Genomic DNA, 19334 nt, shown 5'->3' with positions numbered 1-19334 from the left:
GAGTTGAAGAGGGCTGCGACAGCTGGTTAGGCCGCGTTTCGCGGATGGTACGCGTAAAACGAGTCGAGTCACGCTAGCAACAATGAAGAATTGCACGGTAACTACGGAATTTTAAACGGTAGGATAAAGGGGACAATAATGTGCGGCTATATCGAGGCAAATATTTCCAGAGCACAATGATATACAACACAAGGGGAGAAATGCTCGCGAAGAAAAGAAGAAGAAGAAGAAGAAGAAGAAGAAGGACGTGGGAGCCGAAAGTGGAGCAAACAACTCAACACCATCTTTAATGCAGGACATCTCATGAACCGGGCCCGTAGTAGGTTCCCGCGATACTCCCAAGATACGGGCAGAGGGAAGAAACCTCTCCGAAGAATTCCGTTCTTTCGCGCTAGAGTAAAGAGCACAAAGTGTGTGCTTCCTCTCCCGGGAAAAAGGTATCCCTAACGGGCGCTTTTATTATCGAACGAGAAAGGCACGTACGATCTCTCCTCCTGTGAGCTGTCGAGCACCCTGGATTGGCATAATTGCGCGAGCCTCGGCTGGAAATGGCCATTAATCGAGCCTCGATCGTGGCTCTGAACGCTGCATTTCTTGAACTCGTCGTAACTCGAACTTCGAAATTTCAATTACCAAGGTTTCTCGTGAAAAGTCTCAGATACTTTTATCGCGCGTAAAATTATTGAAACAAGTGTGTCCTAGGGGAGTTCAAACGGGGGAAATGCGAGGACGAAAGAGAGCGGATAAGTCGACAACAGGATTTCCGGTGCGCCCAAGTTCGAGCTCAAAGTTTAATGAAAACCGTTACATACGAACGAGGGCTCCGTCTCGTAAGTCGAACAGAATGGCTCTTTAAATCTTATCCGGATCCGAATGTACGATTATCGGAACGAGGAGGGTACACGGAATGGGAGGAATTGGCTAAAACGTCGTTAATCGTCGGACAAAGCTGGGCATTGTCGCGCTAATCAGCAATGGGCCACCTTGATCGAAAATAAATCGCCAGGAAAGAGTAAACGGCGGCTGTGGCGGTGGCTGCGGCGCGTTTCACCCGAGCACGAACGCCACTTTTCTTTATTGCACTTTCATACGTGTACTGGGTACGTTTCAGAGGGGGTATCCGCCCTGAAATTTACCAGCCCGCCTTACGCCCGTCTGGAATACTACGTACGTCTCCATGACCATAAATAAGTACATGTATGAACCACGCACACACACACGTATATGCCTCGATGATACGTACTCCCAGCGATTATCATCGATTTATGCCAAGAAAAATGACGAGAGAAATCGTTAATACGCAAGATGAAGAAAAACGAAGAGAAAAGTTGGCGGGAATGTCATCACGTTCCAACTGTATAAAAGCGGAGAACGCGAAATGTCGTTGCCCAGGACGCGGCCGAAGGCGTAGAAGGGGCCGACTTCGGGAAATCCATTGGTCATGGCTCTTCTGACTAAATCGCATCAAGTTCGCGCGTACGTGTTTCAGCACCCTCGCCCTACGTGCCGCCATATATACACAGACTCGAGCGGCTGTCAATTTACCGCGATAAGTAAATTCCATCCGGTCTAACTAAATTCGCCACCGCGATGGGGGCCGTCGATGGGGGCGCTCGCCGCGGGCATAATCGTTCTATGATTGTTCTTTCCTATAAAAATGCAAAAATAACGACCCGACTGAAAATTCTGCCCCGTCGTGGACGAGTGTTACAGGGGACGAGAGGAGGGAGTGCTATTTAACCGATTTAAGGGTGGAAACCATCCAGTCAGTGGCCGGTCGGTCGGTGCCCCGATTGTAGTCCTTATCACCACCGGTAACAGGGCTCACTCTCGCGTGCCGATGATTGCATGGTTCCTGGGCGTTCTACCGTGAGCTCCACCGTTGTACTAATACTATTATGGAACCAGGTCCTTGGATCACCATGAACGTACTACCTTCTGTGCCCTCCAGGAATACAGAGTAGGTTACGTACACGGTGTCAGTTGCATGTCCTAATCAGAGCTAATGTCCATTGTTCGCTGGCTGGACAGCTGGTGGCCGGTTGGCGATCGATCGATCACGCGAGACCTCCTAAAACTGACTCGTCGCGTTTTTTCGAACATTTTGAAACAGAGGGATGAAGAATTAAACGCGATACGCGTGGCGCGTTGGTAAGGGTAGTCTATGTAAGATCGTGGGGAAGGTGCGTTGGAGTTTATCGTCGTGAATCGAAAGTAATACGCGTCCGTGTAATTCTTTCGCAACACGCTTTCAGTTACGAGGAAGAATGCACGTTTCGCAAAGTAAGCCGTTTAATTTTCTTCGTTGGAATTCCTCTTGCGATTAAAAACATGTTTCTTCTCGTACGCTTTGATTCCCCGTGTTTACCCGGGATTAACCGTGATACGACGAAGCGTATTTAATACAGGGAACCAGAGCTTAAGATCGACTCGCGTTTTAAGTGACAGTAATGAAATCGGATGACTGTTTGCCTTTCTCGAACCGCTTCATTTCAACCCTTTGCGATCCTACGTGGAACCGTCTTCACGGTTTCATTTGTGGAAGAACTTAATTCGACGTAAACGTATCGGTGCGAACAGTCACGCGAAATTGTGCAACTTTAATTTACAAGGATTCGTTGATAAATTTCGAACGCGTCCCTCGATCGCACCCTGTCGTGTCCCGAGTATCGACGAAACGATCAGTCGCGGTCGCGAAAGGGTCACGGCTAGCGGACCAGAAGGTAATCCTCATTGTAAAAAGTGTTTAAAAGTAGTCTAATATTTAAAATACAAGCGGGAGGGGCGTAGCGTCGCCGGAAGTCCTGAGAAATGAGCAAACTTTCAGGGATATTTTGTCTCGTCACTTTCGAGTAACCCTTCCTCGCGCGGGAGATGGGCGGTTCTTAATTAATTAGCACGCGAATCTGCGAGAAAGTGCCCGCGATGGACGGCGAAGGGGAACGGAACGAGCGCGCGGAACAAGAAAGATCAGGGACTCGAAGAGCTCTCGAAAGAAAGAAAGAAAGAAAGAAAGAAAGGCGAGGAGGTCGATGGAGAGGAGGGGACAGGGTGAGAGGTTGAAGAACGGGGGTGAGAACGATGGGGCTGGAGAAAAGGTAAGAGTGGGATTACTCGACGAAGCCAGTAGTACTGGAGCGTCAGCCTCGGGCAGTAGTTACACCATGGCTCGGTTGAGATTCCACCGCAATTCGCGGGGAGTATACATACGTACTTCGAATCTCCTGGCGTTTTCCTAAAAGATCTATGAACGTACAACTCCACGCTGGATCCCCGCCTCCCATCCGCGCCCGTTTATCCAGCCACTGTGTCTCTGGCTTGACATTATGTAATTAAACGCGTACAACCGCTCCTGAGAATTACCGTGTCGGCGTATATTAATTAATCTATGAGAGATGCGATCAGAAATTTCCTACAATTCCGCGTACGTTTGTGCTACGCGAAATTTTCATCCCCCTTTCAGTCTCCCGCGAAACACATCCGTGGTATGTGTTCTTCTCTGGTATCTTCGAGGGTTCTCCAATTCTTGCTCCGTCATCCGTGGTGCTTTTCATTTTCGAAGACGGACAATCTCCTGGTTGCGTACGCCTTTACATCAGCCGTGATCTTCTAATCTCGTTCATTGCTTTTGTTCTTCCTTCTGAACGGCGAGTATTGAAGTGAACGCGATCGCATGTTGCCTGTACTCGCGTCCGCGTTTTATTTATCGCCTGTTAACCCGCCGTGACTGTGGCAGACGTAATCGCGGAGTCATTAAAGTCATTTAAACCGCTTCCAACGGGCTGCACACGCCGCCCACGCCAATCGTTCCTTCATTCTCCGTACATTTTTCTTCCCGCGTTTCCCCGTTCCTCCATTGTTAGTTGCTCGGAGGATCTCGCCGTTCCTGGCTACCGTTTTTCAACCGGTAGCCGAGCGTCGTATAAAACGGCGCAATCATTTTCACAATGTTGATCTTTACAATTCGACCTTAATTCGAGGGGTGTTTTTTCTCTCTTAACACCCTCCTCCGCCCTATCCAGCTCTGATTGCATGTCGAATTTAACGCTCTCCTGCGTTCAGAGACGACGAGGTCGTAAAGAAACGAAAAAGGGTCGAAATGTGTTGTAATTCGTACTGAAATATCAGATATCGTCGTGTTACAATAAAACGGTTAGCGAACGACGAACAGCCAGAGTCTAATGAGTGGACAATGTCCACAGGAAAGAAAGAAAAAAAAAGAATACTGAGAGAACTTTCCATATTACACCCTGTTATTTTACTCTGCCGCAAAAATTCAAACTCCTCTCTGTTGAACGCACGAGTTATCTGGTAATTTGTCGAAAAATTTATTCCACAGAAAGGGCTGATTTATGGAAACGATCGTGTGCGGGTTACGGAAAATAAAAATGGCCGCAACAGACACGAACGGGACGGGAAACGGAATGGATCAAAGTAGACATAAGGCGAATAAAAAGAAATATGATCCAATTACGGATAATCGTGGCGTTCCCTCGAAACTCACACAACGGTTCGGGTAAGATATTGAACGATTAAAAATAATATGCAGCTGCGCGTAATCGGAAGCGAGCTCGCGTGTAGGCCAACACGAGCCAAGCACGAGTCACGGCTAAAACCCAGCTACGATCCCCATTTTCTGTTCCTAACCACCCTCAGAAATCATTCTTAACCGCACAAAAACAAGTACACCAGAACCCACTCGTAGCCGTTAATTAACGAAATAATCCTCTATCTCTCGAACATTCGTACGATTACAAATTCAAACGTGGCGTCCAAGCGTACATCCCATTATTGCATTCTTAAACAAAAATTATATCGCATTACACGACCAGGTAAGGTTCGTGCTATTGTTTCTCCCTATCACGCATTTAATTGCAAATTTTCCCGCTTTACAATAATATCCTGGTATTTAATTTACGTGGCGGTGATCGAATTCTTTTATTGCAAATTCCATCCGTACAAAAGGTGAACGCATCGAGTTCAGCCAATGGTACAATACGCGAAATTGCACGGCTCTCGTTGCATATTTTCGTGGCCAGGGTACGGATTTGCTGCTGATAAAAAGGTATTTGAACTGCATACGTGCACCCGCAACGGGTCACGCCACGGTCGGTAATTCGATCTCGGTAATGCCGGTAACTCGGCTGGAATAACGTCGGTACAGACTTACCTTCGTTTCTTCAGGGACACAAGTAATATGTTTGGTATCGTTTGCAATTTTTATTTGAAAAATCGTTGATCAAGTTGGATCAGTCGAGATGGCAATCGCCAAATGTTTGGTAAATCGTCGGGGAGTCGATGTAATTAAAAAAACAATGCGATACGTGATCGATACGAATGATTAAAATTCCCTTTCAATTACCAGTAATTATTATCGATGACGGAAGTATTTGTTGCTCGATGATAACCAGCATCGACGGGGGAAATTGTTTTTGTTTCCGGATGGCCAATATTTACGATAGAAATTGCAGTTTTTTCCAATCCCGCGGCACTATCTCGGCCATTTATCGTGGCAATTTATTGTACAATTAACAGTTAATCAACTTCCAGTTTCCCTTTTTTAATTTCATTACGGGGAGTCTTCTGGAATCGCGATACAATAAACAACGCGAGATACATACTAATTATTGATAAATAACAATACGTATGGGCAACATAATTACTATAGGGTAATTATGATATCTATGATAATCGACGATAATTTAAATGTTTGCCTATCGTCGATTATACATTCGCAGAAACCAAAAATTTCCGTCATCGGCAGAAATCATCAGCGAAGAAAAAATATTTCCGTCGTTTCCAATGGTTCTGAGTAACCCAAGAAACGTATCTCATCGATAATGATTACAGAAAATCAAAATTTATACAGAATTTTAATTCGTTTTTATATCTTAGAAAACTTCTGAAATACTGAAAGTCAAGGTACCACGTTTCTTTCAGTTTTCACAGTTTTACAAAATATTTTCTGTTTTCCAAGGATAACGAAGGAATAGTATATTCGTCAATTAAATTAATAATGACAAAAGATCGTACTGCTCGATAACGAAGAACCTACAGGAAGGATATGAATAGATGTTGATTAGAATCGTTAAATGGGGTAACGCTTGTCAGTGATTATTAACGACAATTGCGACAAGCAATAACGTGTGCTCCAAAAACAAATAAACATGAAATTAATATTAGTATTAAAAAATATTCTGAGATTTTAGTGCGATAACGCGCAATGAAATTTCATGCTACGCATATATTCCGCATAATGTTGTTTAAAATTGTATATAAAATAAATATATCAACAAAAACGTACACAAATATTACTGAGAAAGAAATATGAGTTCAATCTGTTTCATAAAAGAAATGTTGACTATTAAAATTATACGTTTCAACTTTTCTCAAATAAAATTATGATAAGAAAAATTGTTATAATATTCAGTAACATCGCAAATATGTTACATCAGAACAGAGTTTGATCATTGTAATGTTCTGCAAGCCATTGATATTTTATCGTATAATTAAAATATTTTGCATGAGCAATATAGCTTATCAGTAACACCAGTAGGGTAACATTGTACGATATCGTCTGTGCAAGACAATCTATATGTCTGATGAAATGATTCATGTCACTAATTAACTATGTGATATTTATAGAATTGATTTAATAATGATTACTCAAGTTGTATAAAGTTTTGATAAGCTATACGTGCTAGAGTTTAATAGAAACAGACGTTACTGAATATGAAGATAATAAAACTAAACAAAACAGAAAATAAAAGTAAACATACGTTTGTCTGCAACTAGCGTTTCAGTGTAATGGCTCATACCCTCTCGGGATGGCTGTATTGGTACGCACCTATGTTTGCTCTCAATATTGGTCCTTTCTCAAATTTTCCTGTAAAGAAACAAGAACAAAATTAATTTCATTTCAACATTGTATTTACAAATGTCTTACTTATAAACCTAATATTATAATTCGCATACGTAGATATTAAAAAGTTGAATGTACAAATAAATAAATTATGAACGCAAAATTTACTTTCATATCTACACTTGTAGTACGTATCTATCAAAGCAAATGTAAAAACAAATAAAATCTTGACAAGACGGATACGACAACGGTATGACAACAATTATGTGGAACGCAATTAACAATATGCGTAGTGCTTTATAAAATAATTACACGAGAAACTTAAAAATTCGACGCTTTCATCGCAAAACATTAAACGCACCAACGAACAAAATATATTTCCCAAAGTATCAAAACTCGAATACCTAACCGAACGATTCAACACGAAAAACATACGATACAATGAACGTCGAAGATATATGTCACTCAAATACGTTTCAAAGTAGACTGTTGAACAACAATTCAAGTGACGCAGAGAAATAAAAAACCTGTCATGGTCTGGAAAGATCAATTTTGAAAGGGAAACGAACAATCGCAAGGTATACTGGAAAAATTCTCGAGAATGAAAGTAAAAGTGAACGAATCCACCAAAACGAAAGGACGATCGTTAACTCGAGTACAAATGAAAGCATCGCAAGTTGTGAGGTTATACGTACCGACGCGTTTAATTGACATGCGACGCATGCTTGCCTGTACACGTTTTATGTAATTTATATCATTGCACCCCAACTGCGACCGTATACGGAGATGTGTCGCGCGTAATTAAAAATTCCACGTACGATGTAAACAAATTGGTAATCCCTCTGTTTGGAATGCGAACCGTGGAAAGGCAGAGGCGAACATGTACAGTGGAGAAAAACACTCACCACGATTTTCGTATATATGGCGGCGAAACGGGCATTAACATCTGATTCCCACCGTCACATCGTAAACTGGCGTACACTGTATCTATCTGCTACACGATGACTTAGAAAATTTGTGTAAAATGTATAAAAAAAGGGCAATAACTTTGGGAAACTGACAAAACAGTCGTCACAGCGTTTAGTACTAGGCGGCCATATTGGATCTACCCCCACCAGTCTCACATTTCGCGGGACTTACGAAATCGTTTGAACTTCGTGTTTCGGGTTTTCGTATTCTTTCTTATCGATAAATCTCATCGAAACGCATGATAATTAACTATGACCGTTAATTATGGTGTTACTAGTTAATAATCTCAGTTTCGTTTGTAAACTCATACTATTTTAGTCGCGCAAAGTTTTCAAGAATTCTGGAACGAAACGATCGTAATTGTAGAATAATTCCCAGTTCTACCAGCTTACGATATCTGCAGTAATGTTTCTAAATTAAGCACAGGGTGGTAATTAATTATAGTATAATCGCTGAAGTGAACTTTGACACGAGCAATGCAAATTCCAAAACTGTTCACGTAATGTGACGATTACTGTAAATCGAAGGTTAGCAAAATTTACGTACGGAAGAACCTGACAACTTAATTAAGAAAATGTAATTAAGTAATTTTATAAAGCGCACGCCTGCGTTCTTTCTGCTTTTTTTTCGAAAAATTTGGTCACTTTTGTCCACGATATTCTAATGCTACACAACTATAGCCATCTGGCAGTGAAAACGTAGAATTAATTAAGAAATAATTTCAAATAATTGAAAAAGAAGCGTAAAAATTTAAGAAACCAAGGTTTAGAGTGATATTTGACTCGATTTCGTTAACATTACTTGCCTAATTTATTAATTACCGGCAAACAGACTGAAATTGGTTCAAATTTATGTATATGTCGCCATCTGGTGGCCAAACCATGGTACTAATTTTAAAATATAAAGAAATATTAGAAATTCAATTCTATTCGATCCAAATGACGATTTTTAGTTCGATCAATCAGATTGTATTAATTTCGAATAATTCGAATGGAAATGATTTGAATACCCGCTGCGCCATCTAGCAGCGAAGCTGTAGTACTGCAAAGCGTGCAAATATTAATAAATTAACAATTATTTTTTGGTTCTCGAGATAATTTTCACTTGCTAATCATTCAGGGCACTTCGAGAATTATCCTATATTTAATTTGAATACGATTTTCTGCTCGTTACAATAATTACGAGTAATCAAAGTGATTCGGTTGGATTCTATGCACGTGGCGCCATGCAGCAGTCTCGACAGAAGTTATTAGTTCCGCGAAACGCCACCAGATGGCGCCACAGGTACCAAAATCGTCATATTTATACTAAATTGCGGCAATGTTGAACAGGAATTGAATCTGAGCATCTTCTGAATCCTCAGCAAGGTTCCAAGTATCAAAAAGTAACAAATTTTGTATTTCTTCGCTATTTTGAGAACAGTTTCACCACTCAGTCGCTAGATGATACCATTCATATTAAAAATCAGTCATTTGGTTCTAATTATCGATAATTTATATCACAGATGGAAGATTGCAATGAAGCCAAGTAGAAAACAAATTTCAGCGTGCTTTTGATGCTCAGTGTACCAAAAGAACATCTTGAAAATCAAGAAACAGCAAACTCGCAATCTCATTAATGTTTCAAGCATAGTACCATCGTTTCACCGCCAGATATCGCTACGTGTATCGCAGTTCAAACGTTGGACTATTTCGCATTTAATATCGAACAATTATCTGAAACAAAAATACCATCTACTTTAACAATTACCGTAATTACCAAAACTTCATTCTTCATCTATTCAATTATCTGTGATCAATTATCCTTTCTCGAACCTTACGTCGAATCTGTTTCAACGAGTGGAAGCATTCAAACGAGCACAGTGTCAGAACATCGATATCGAGCGTCGCGCGGTTCGATAGATCGAACCCTGTTCAATTCAAACTGACGTGCGCGATCGTTTTAAGCGGCAAATGTTGAATTCGACGAATCGCGAGCATCGTGGATGCATCCGTGATACTTTCTGAGACAAGAGCATCGTGCTCGAAGCGTAGAAAGAGAAACCTGGCGTGTTAAGTGTCGTTACGCGAGTTCACTTATCTGCCACCGTACGAAGGCGCGATATAACTCACACGACGAACATTCGAACGAAGTTCCGCGACTTCCCGCTTCGATTTCAGCCACGAGCGCACGGCTCGTTTAATTGGCGTCGTGTGTAATCGCGACACTAATACAATTCTCGCTCATAACATCGCTCATCTGCATCGCGCACAATTCCCAAGTTTCGAACAACAGCCTCCGCGCTGTGGAAACGATACAGTGGTTCATCGAATTGGCGTGAAAAGTTAGCAGGACGAGGCGCGCGGAGGCGAACAATCATTATTTTTACATCGTCGAGGGGGATAAACTGAAAGAAGGCGGTGTCTTTCGGCTCTCCAGTTACATTAATAATTCGTAAGAACGTCAAAATATAGTTCCAAAAACTTCAGGCTGGAAGTGTATTTCCGTTCCCGTTTGCGGACGACGGTATACCGGAAAGATAGCAAAGTTGCGCGGGAGTGAAGGGTACGGAGGCGGAGTTTAAAACTCGTATAAATGTGTACGCGCGCGCGCGCGCGCGCCCACGCGTACGGCGTACCGGTCTCTTTCCATGTTTCTGATTACTTTACGAACTTTTGCGCGAGCTCTGGCAATGCAAGGAAAGCCTTTTAGATGCTTGTTCGCAGTGTATGCCGCGTAAATCATGTTCCCAAAGAATGGTACCGCGCGATATCCATTAAGTTCCACTTTCGTGCAACTTTACGCGGGTTTCCAAGCGTTCAGCTTCGAGCACGAGTTCGACGTGACCTCGAGATCGATGATAACGGAAACGATGACTCGCGTGGGTTTGGAACGCGAAGGCAGTGACGTTTTAGAGGGAAAAGAGGGCGCAGACTGTACGACGAGCCCTCTCAGTTGAAGCCAGAGTTGCTATTACGATCTACGACATCAGAATACAAGATATCGTAAATGCGATGGCAATTCTTATATCAGAATCGATATCGCGATATAAGATATCGTAATGCGATAGAGTGAATTATGTATTGTGGGTGATAACGCTTCGCAGAGGGCGCAAGGGGTAATAAAGGGCAAATACTGTCCCTGCATCGAGGCTCCATTGTTTTTTCTCTCTTATTTTTAACGCAGCCCATCTGACTTGGTAATAATTCGACCAGATTCGTTTCAGATCGCATACGAAATCGCACTTTGCAAAATTATCAAATCAACAAATTTCTTCTTTCTCGTCTGTTAATTCATAAAAGAGCGCTCGATCTCATCGATTAGTTGCAATTCAAACGATTGTTCACCTAACGCGAGCTCACGACAGCGTGCACGAAGATAAGTAATTAAAAGAAAAAAGAAAAGAACAGAGTAGGATTCGAAAGGTGGATATCGCGAAATACCCGCACAATTATCAAATCAACAAGTCTCTTCTTTCTCGTCTGTTAATTCATGAAAGAGCGCTCGATCGATTGTTCATCTAACGCGAGCTCGCGACAGCGTGTACGATGATAACGATGTACAAAGATGAGTAACTAAAAGAAAAAGAAAAGAACAGAGCAGGATTCGAAAGGAGGATTATCGCGAAATACCCGCACGATACGTAATTATTCTATATATGCGTATCGCGCGGAGTCGGTTCATTTGGGAAACTCGTCGCGTTCGCGTTTCTGCGTTTCACGTACAAATCGTGTGATTGCCTACACGGTTTGCATATCGTATCCGGTTCACGGTAAAACAATGCATTTCAGTAGTTGTTAATAAAGTATATATCAGTAGAATGTAACGGCGGTAAATCCCGCGAATATGTTTATGACAGTTCCCATTTTGCGCGCGTTTCCGTCGGATTACTTTATTATCGTGCACCTCTGCGCGGACCCGCGTGTGTGTGTCGTGGCCAACGAAAGTGGCGGGAGTTCGAACGAGCCGTCTCGCGAGCCAGATTTGAAAACTTGCCCACAGTAACGCGCGCGAAGGACAATTTTCCTCACGCGTGTCGCGCAGCTATGAAAAATTGACTTTCTTCTCTCGTAGAGGGTGGAAAAAAAGGTTAACATTCTGTCTGAGTGAGAAGAAAAATAATGAAAAGAAATCTATTGACAATGTAGCGACCAGATTCTATGCTCTCCTTGCTTTCGATTTTTATTGGGGTAACTTTGAGATCACTTGAAGTCAGAGTTTCACTTATGATGATTATAAGACGCGCTGATGCGAATCGTTCTGAAGCTGTGTAATTTTAATACGGTTCAGAGATGATCGTTATTTATATTTAACAAGTGTTATACGCGACGAAGGTACGAGTAGCTTAACCTTGCTGATATTTAACTAGTTCCCAATAAATAACGATATTACAAGCGCAGCGTTTGTAATTGCGCTTCTCTTTGATCGCTGAAGAACTGATTTATGTTTCAAATTAATTCCTCGACGCACGCAAAACAACGTGAGCGCGCGAACGGACCATCGTCATTGCGATGAAACTGACGAAAGAAGAGAAAGAGAATAAGGAGACGAATAAGGGAAAGGTAGGAGGGTAATTAGAAGAGAAACGGTATCCAGGACGACGAGTATTCCATTCCCCATCGATCGTTCGAATCACGCGGAAAACTCGCGAGCGTAATCGACGTATAACCCCACTGGCACGGATGCATAATCAGCCATTTAATGGGACAATTTTGTAATTTCCTCACGCATGGCGAGCTTACGCGTTGCCTCTGCAATTTCGTTTAAGGGGGATTGCGAGGCTCCTGGGGAACCGGATGGGGTGCGTGCGCAGTTTCAACGCGTACCTGGTGTATCCACTAAGAGATAACCGGGTGTCTGGAATCTAGACGAAGACGGAACTGAATAGAACCAGGAGAGGGTTGGAGGGGCTCGAGCTGGCCGTGTTTTATCCCTACCGGTTAGGAAGTGTGCACATAAATTTGGTGGACCATCGACTATCGAGCTTAACGGTTCGGTGACCGATTATTCGAGCCGCTCGAGAGGGCGAGCCTTTGCCCGTCCTCGACCGCCACGAATTTCGTTCAAACGAACGAAACTAACTGATTTCCCACGGGATAAATCTTTGGGTAAGCTATGGAACCTTACTGGAAATTCGACGTAAATCGATCGCGAAAGCCCAGATGCGATTACGAACGAGCCGCCGTCGATTCTTAATCTCGAATCGTTCTTTAAACTTCCCCGTGGCCATTTACTCGGATTCGTTTTTCCACAGTCTTTTCTCTATCCTGCGCTCGCTCGTCTTCGCGGCACATCTCCTCTACCAACGATTCTTCTTCTCGCTTCGCTCAGTGACACGCAACGACACTCTCGACCTCCATCTCGAAGCAGCCTCCATCCAGCCTCCCTTAAACGCGTCGTAACGAATTTACGCGCGCCACTACTGATCGCTCTCGAAATAATTTCTCACGCCCGTTTCGATCGTTTGAAACTGATATCTCACGAAATAGATCGTCATTTAATTCTTAACGCCACCCTCGACTATGCACGCTTTCATCTTTCGCGAGTCCCCTTTTTCCACACCCTTCTACCACCCCCTTCGTACGAGCAAGTTATCGCGATAGCCGATTAGTCACGTGGTCGCGTGATTTGTCAAAGGAGAAGAGGGATTAATTATTTTCGCGCGCCCCAAAAGGGGAGGAAATTCGTCGAAGTGACGTTCAATTGGACGGATCGATTCGAAATTCCGTCAGCGACATATTTCAACTTCTGCGGTGGCGGTGGGAATCGCGCTCGGTCGAATGTTACGCGGCGTTTCAGTCGGTTACCGTGCAACAACGAAACCAGCCACCAAAATCGTCCAAGGATCGAAGAATCGAAGATACTCCAGCAGTTAAACTGGACGATGTTCGCCTCGAAGAGAATCGCGCGACCCGCACGATACGCGAACGCTCTTATCGGAATTCGAGGAGATTCTTCAGTCGCTGGCCAGGAATAGGAAGTCTTAGTGGCAGAGCGTTATCAGTGGGACGCTCTTTAAGCATTCACGGCGGTGTTTCTAAGACGAGATCGCTCGATAGCCGCGGGTCGGACGTTCAACGATTCTTTGTTCTCCAAGCGAGCGAAACTCGCGATAAGAGATCGGTACGACGATCTTCGTAGGACAATATCCACGATACACCATCCAACGTTACCCTTGCATTCTTCCATACTCAGCGTATTAAAACTACATACGAATCGCTTGAACTCGAACAACCACCGCATTCGACAGTTCAAAGGCTTAACGAGCTCGTACACCCGTTCGAGCTAAACGATACACAAAATCGTTCTGTTTATCTGCACCAGCTCGCGCGTCACGCCGCCTTTTCCTTAGCCGTTCGCGTTAACGTCGTCCTGCGTGGTGTTCGCGGAAAGTTTCGCGACGCGGAGACGTCAGTGGAAAGTTTCGCGGGCGGAAGTCGGAAGGAGAATCGCGAGGATATTGTCTAGATCGAGAAAGGAGGGGTGCAGAACTTTTTCGCCGCGGTCCCATTCGCAGCCGTCACGTATAGAAATTTATTCTTCTTAACGATGCAACGCGGGGGTGGTTCCTCTCGCCCTCTTCGTGCCACCTATCGACGTACGTAGAGGCTGTGGACGTGCACGGCGTTTGGATGTCCGTCACGTATCATTCGAAAGGGTAACAACACGGTACGTGTACGGTCAGCGCGGATATATGAAACCGGAGGAACGGTCGGCGAGATTTTTCGAGAGGCTACGGAAAGAAGAAAAAAGTGAGGGAGGAGAGAGGGAGAGAGAGCAGAAAAAAGAGAGGAAAAAAAGGATTCGTATATACGTATGTACGTATACGTAGAGATGTACATATGGAACGATAGCGGAGCGTATCCCATTCCGGTGTTCGGACTAGATGCTCGGTTGGCTCGTGTTACACCTTCATCGTCCGAGGGTGCAACCGGGGTGGTGGCAGATCGATGACCACGCGAGGGTGTTGAACGCACGTGACGTCACGCGGCACACACAGCGGTACGAAATCGGGGTTAGACAAGCCTAAGCTACGGGTGTTACTGCTTAGAGCGGTGCCCCCTTCCGCGTCCCTCTATCCGGTTGTTCCGCGAGCGTTTTACCGGCGCCTTCCACCAGGCGTGTTGGCCGGAAACGTGTCCAGGAGCGACAGAAACAACGTTGTTCCATTACAAGGCATTATTACGTTTGATGCCGCGTACGTGGAACGGTAACGTTAACGCAATCGCTGGCGCTACCGCGAACACATTCGTCCGTAGGCACGCTCGCGCGCGCACGCGAGAGTACAGTGGAGACGCGTAGAGTGGAGAACAGAGGAGACGCGGAACACATAGCAGAGACAGACGGTCGTCTGTTTACTTAGTTATGCATTTTCACGTGGCGGTCGCGCAAGCACGAATGATCTCGCGTTCCCGTAAAAGGTGTACGCGTGTAGATGTATATACGTTTGTATATATATGTGTAGGTATATTCGAGATGCGAGAGCAACTGGAGCCACCGCAAACCCCGCGGCTTGAGACCAGCACCCCCGTATGTATCAGGCACAGAGGAACCAGAGAGACGGAGGTCTTTTCGGTGCTCGGTGGTCTCTACACTCCGGTAAACACTCGCTCCCCCGACCTACTAATTTAGCGGATTAATTAGCCGGGACACTAAGACTCGGCGGAAAGGCGGAAATCCAGACGTTGCCGTGCGGGCACGCGGCGGCGGGGCAAAATTTCTGTCGTATTACCGAATCTCTAGCTTTTCTTCGCGGCGATCCCCAACGCGAGTTTGAGTAAACTTTCGGGGTAATCGGATTAAAACGTTAATCGGACTGGCACCGGGCGGAATTACTTCGAAACGGGATCTCGCTTATACGTAAAGTGGATCGTTAAATTTCCGGGGGCAGGAACTACCCTGAAACAACGTTCATCGATTCTATATTCGGCTTCTATATACGATTTACCGATAATTAACATAATTTTATACGCCGTCCCCCCCCCCGTCCCGTTTCTCTCCCCCGCCTAACGAGATTTAACACTGGATATTATGTTTACCAACGATTTCGGTGCTCCGCGGACGGCCGGATAATTATATCGCTGACAGTCGATAATTGATTAGCGGCGTGTACGAGAGTTGTAAAGTAGACCCGTCGTCCATTATCTACACCCAGCCAGTTTTTAATTTAATTAACCTTTTCGATCGGTCTATTATTGTTCGATGTTATCAATTCTATCGATTTCTCCATTCGACAACGCGCGTCGCGACCGCGTGGAATGTCTCAACAGCGTCTTCGAACCATCCGAGGCACCCTTGGAACGACCAAGCGTAAATGAAAAATATCAAACCGTTTGGAAAACCCGTTATCGATTAACCCGCTTTCTCAGTGAGAAATCGCTCGAGTGTCTCTTCTCGAAACTGTCTTCTTTTTTCTCTTTTCTCTTCTCTCGACATCGATTCGACCGCGGTTACCCTTAAAAAATTCACCCTCGTGTTTATCCACCGCCTCTCGCCGCGCTTCTCATCGCGCCTCCTCTTTCCGTTGCGCGCAGGGCGTACAATAGATTTCACGCACTGTTGTGTTACAACGTAATCGCATTAATGATTTGCGGGGCATCCGCGCTAATGATCGCCAGCGCTCTCCGACGCTGAAGAGCGGAGGAGGACGGGCGAGCCGCGAGAGGGCACAATCGCGATTAATACCGGAAATTTAACCGTGCGAAATCCGAAACGCGTGTGATTCGACGTCCCTCGAAATTTGCAACGATTCTACGAACCAAAACGGCCCGCTGAAAGAAACAGTCGTCGATCGTTCTTAACGACCATCGACTCTCCAACGTGGCCATTGACCTTAGAGAAACGCCATTTCTACAGCCGCGATTGGGACGAAACGTGTAAATTACGATCTTGCGTTTCGATTAGCGTTAACCATCGAACTAGAACAGCTCGACGAGACCTCTTTACCGATGTGAATCACGGCGGAATGGATCCTCTTTGGCGATTCTTCGGCCTTGAGCGTCGAACGACTGGTAACCACAGCGCGAGGGATTAATCCTTGGCGTTTTTCATTCGATATTCATGGAATGAAAATTATTGGGAATTTGTACGATACCGTCCGGAGGATTCTCCGCGATAAACGTCACGGAGGCAATATATCCTGGCCGTAAAATTACCGGGAAAGAGTGATGCATTAAACGCCCCGAAACTCCATGTGGTTGCGAGCGTTACGATATCGTTCGCGATACGTGTGTCCTGGTATAAATAATAACAACGATCCCTGGGAAATTATTGTACAGAATTCGACGCGGCAAAGGGAAAAAGAAGAGAGAGAAAGAGAGAGAGAGAGAGAGAAACGATAAAAAGGACAAAAGGGTTTTCAGCGCGGAAATGCCTGTGTCCGTTCCGTCCCTCCAGTTCTTTTTTTCTTCTTTTTTCTTTTATACACGAAATATCGATTCGCGTGGATTCGGCAAGTGCGCGAATAATTGTTGCACGGCAATATCTACCATTGGCTTCCGATACGGCTGCACCAGGAGCGTAGCTTCAATCAGCCCTCTATTGTACAGGTGACAGTAATAGCGGAAATGGCGAGCAGAAGATTAGATTAGAACTAACGTAACTCGCCAAGGGAGCCGATAGGTGAGACAGGGGCCGCGGATAACGCGTGGTATCGAAATTTCCCGGTGCAAATAATCGTAACGTTAGTTCCTGGCTACGAGGAACGGCTCGATGAAGACATCAGGGCCGGAAATTTCTTCGTGGCTCGTCTACACGATAAGAAGAGGCTCGCTGAAACGCGAAAGATTTCATCGAGTCGAGCCTGGGGAACGCCGCCTGGCTGTAATTCCACGATACATAAACGTTTACGGAAGCGGAGTAATAATATCCGCGAGTGAAAAGTAAACGCTCGCCAAGAAAAGAAGGCTCGATCGATACGGTAAACAGTAACACACGGTATATAACGTTGGTTCCTGGTAACACCCCGGAAATTACAATAACAAGATGTCCGACTCGACGTCGGGAATCGACGCCCTCAGAAAGCTGCCGCCGTTCGTAGGGGATGATACTTCGACGCGTCGCGCGACGAATGTTTCATTTCGAAACAGATTCTCGAACGTTCGAGTGGCAAATCGACGATTCACACGTTCGATTCGCAAACTCGAATCGTTTTTTATAACCAAAAGACTCGCATACGTTCGTTTTTTTATTTTAAAAAGATACATCCATTTTTGTCAAGTCGATCGTGCGACTAACATTTCGTTTCGAAACAGATTCTCGTACGTTCGAGTGACAAATCGACGACTTACACGTTCGATTCACAATCTTGAATCGTTTTTTTTAACCGAAAGACTCGCATACGTTCGTTTTTTTATTTTAAAAAAGTACATCCGTTTTTGTCAAGTCGATCGTGCGACTGACATCTCGTTTCGAAACAGATTCTCGTACGTTCGAGTGACAAATCGACGATTCTCACGTTCGATTCGCAATCTCGAATCGTTTTTTATAACCAAAAGACTCGCATACGTTCGTTTTTTTATTTTAAAAAGGTATATCCATGTTTGTCAAGTCGATCGTGCGACTAACATCTCGTTTCGAAACAGATTCTCGCACGATCGAGTGGCAAATCGACGATTCACACGTTCGATTCGCAATCTCGAATCTTTTTTTATAACCAAAAGACTCACATACGTTCGGTTTTTTATTTTAAAAAGGTACATCCGTTTTTGTCAAATCGCTGGCTTTGTACTCTTAAGAAGCGTTTTTAAGAAACGATTTAATCCTCGCTCGTCAACCAGTTAAATGTGTTTTTTTCGATTTCATTGACACGCAGAGATGAAACGAAATCGAACGGGAACAATGGATATTCCATGCGAACGATAGACGCGCACGAGAGCATGGACGATAAATTGAAACAAAACGCGGGAATGTTAAAAGCTTTTTCGATCTTCGCCGATATGATTGATCGCGATCATTACAGGACTCCGCAAAGTATTGCGTACCGAGTATCATCAATTAATTCGCACGCCCCAATTTGTAAACGAACGTTCTATCGCGTCGATCATTTTTTTGTTTTTTTTTTATTTTTATTCCCGAATTAAACCCTATCGCGCGTGTTAATATTTCGTTTCGTCTCGTTCGCGCGCGTCGAGCGTTGATTCTGAAAAAGAAAAAAAAAAAAAAAAAATAATAAAACCGATCTCGAAAATATTCATTCGACCGAACGCTCGAAATTTAATTCGCAGACAGTCGTCCGTGGCCCGTTCTTCGATTTCAGCGGCAGGCGCGTTAATTTACGATGCGCGGCCGCCATTTCCGTTTCAATTCGACGCAGGAGGATTCTTATTCGCCTACCAGGCGAGGTCGGCTCGCCTATCGGTTTCTTGTTCGGGAAATCGCCTTTTGAGTTGCTGTTTACTTAACCACGCGGGCGGAGGGGCGGGGGACAAAAACCACCGCGGGCTTTAGCCGGTAAAAGAGCGGAAAATGCTGGGCGGACGGGAGAGGTGGAGGAGATAAGGAATACGACTGCCGCGGAGGAGCG

General features: G+C 44.5%; 2 protein-coding genes across 5 annotated transcripts in view; both read right to left on the bottom strand.

Annotated features, from left to right (window-relative positions):
* The window catches only part of Lar (tyrosine-protein phosphatase Lar), a 212662-nt gene extending 204704 nt beyond the window's left edge, over positions 1-7958 (bottom strand). For all 4 annotated transcript variants that reach the window (XM_076901469.1, XM_076901472.1, XM_076901470.1 and 1 more), the window contains exons 1-2: positions 7768-7958; positions 6780-6886 (exon numbers count right to left, since the gene is read on the bottom strand). The gene's annotated coding sequence lies outside the window, so the exon portion shown is untranslated. The remainder of the gene's footprint in view (positions 1-6779; positions 6887-7767) is intronic.
* The window catches only part of Rh5 (Rhodopsin 5), a 216355-nt gene that overhangs the window by 119923 nt on the left and 77098 nt on the right, over positions 1-19334 (bottom strand). The window lies entirely within an intron of this gene.

Source organism: Xylocopa sonorina, chromosome 9 (assembly GCF_050948175.1).
Source record: "Xylocopa sonorina isolate GNS202 chromosome 9, iyXylSono1_principal, whole genome shotgun sequence".
Lineage (NCBI taxonomy): Eukaryota > Metazoa > Arthropoda > Insecta > Hymenoptera > Apidae > Xylocopa > Xylocopa sonorina.
This window is presented reverse-complemented; position numbering and strand designations above follow the sequence as displayed.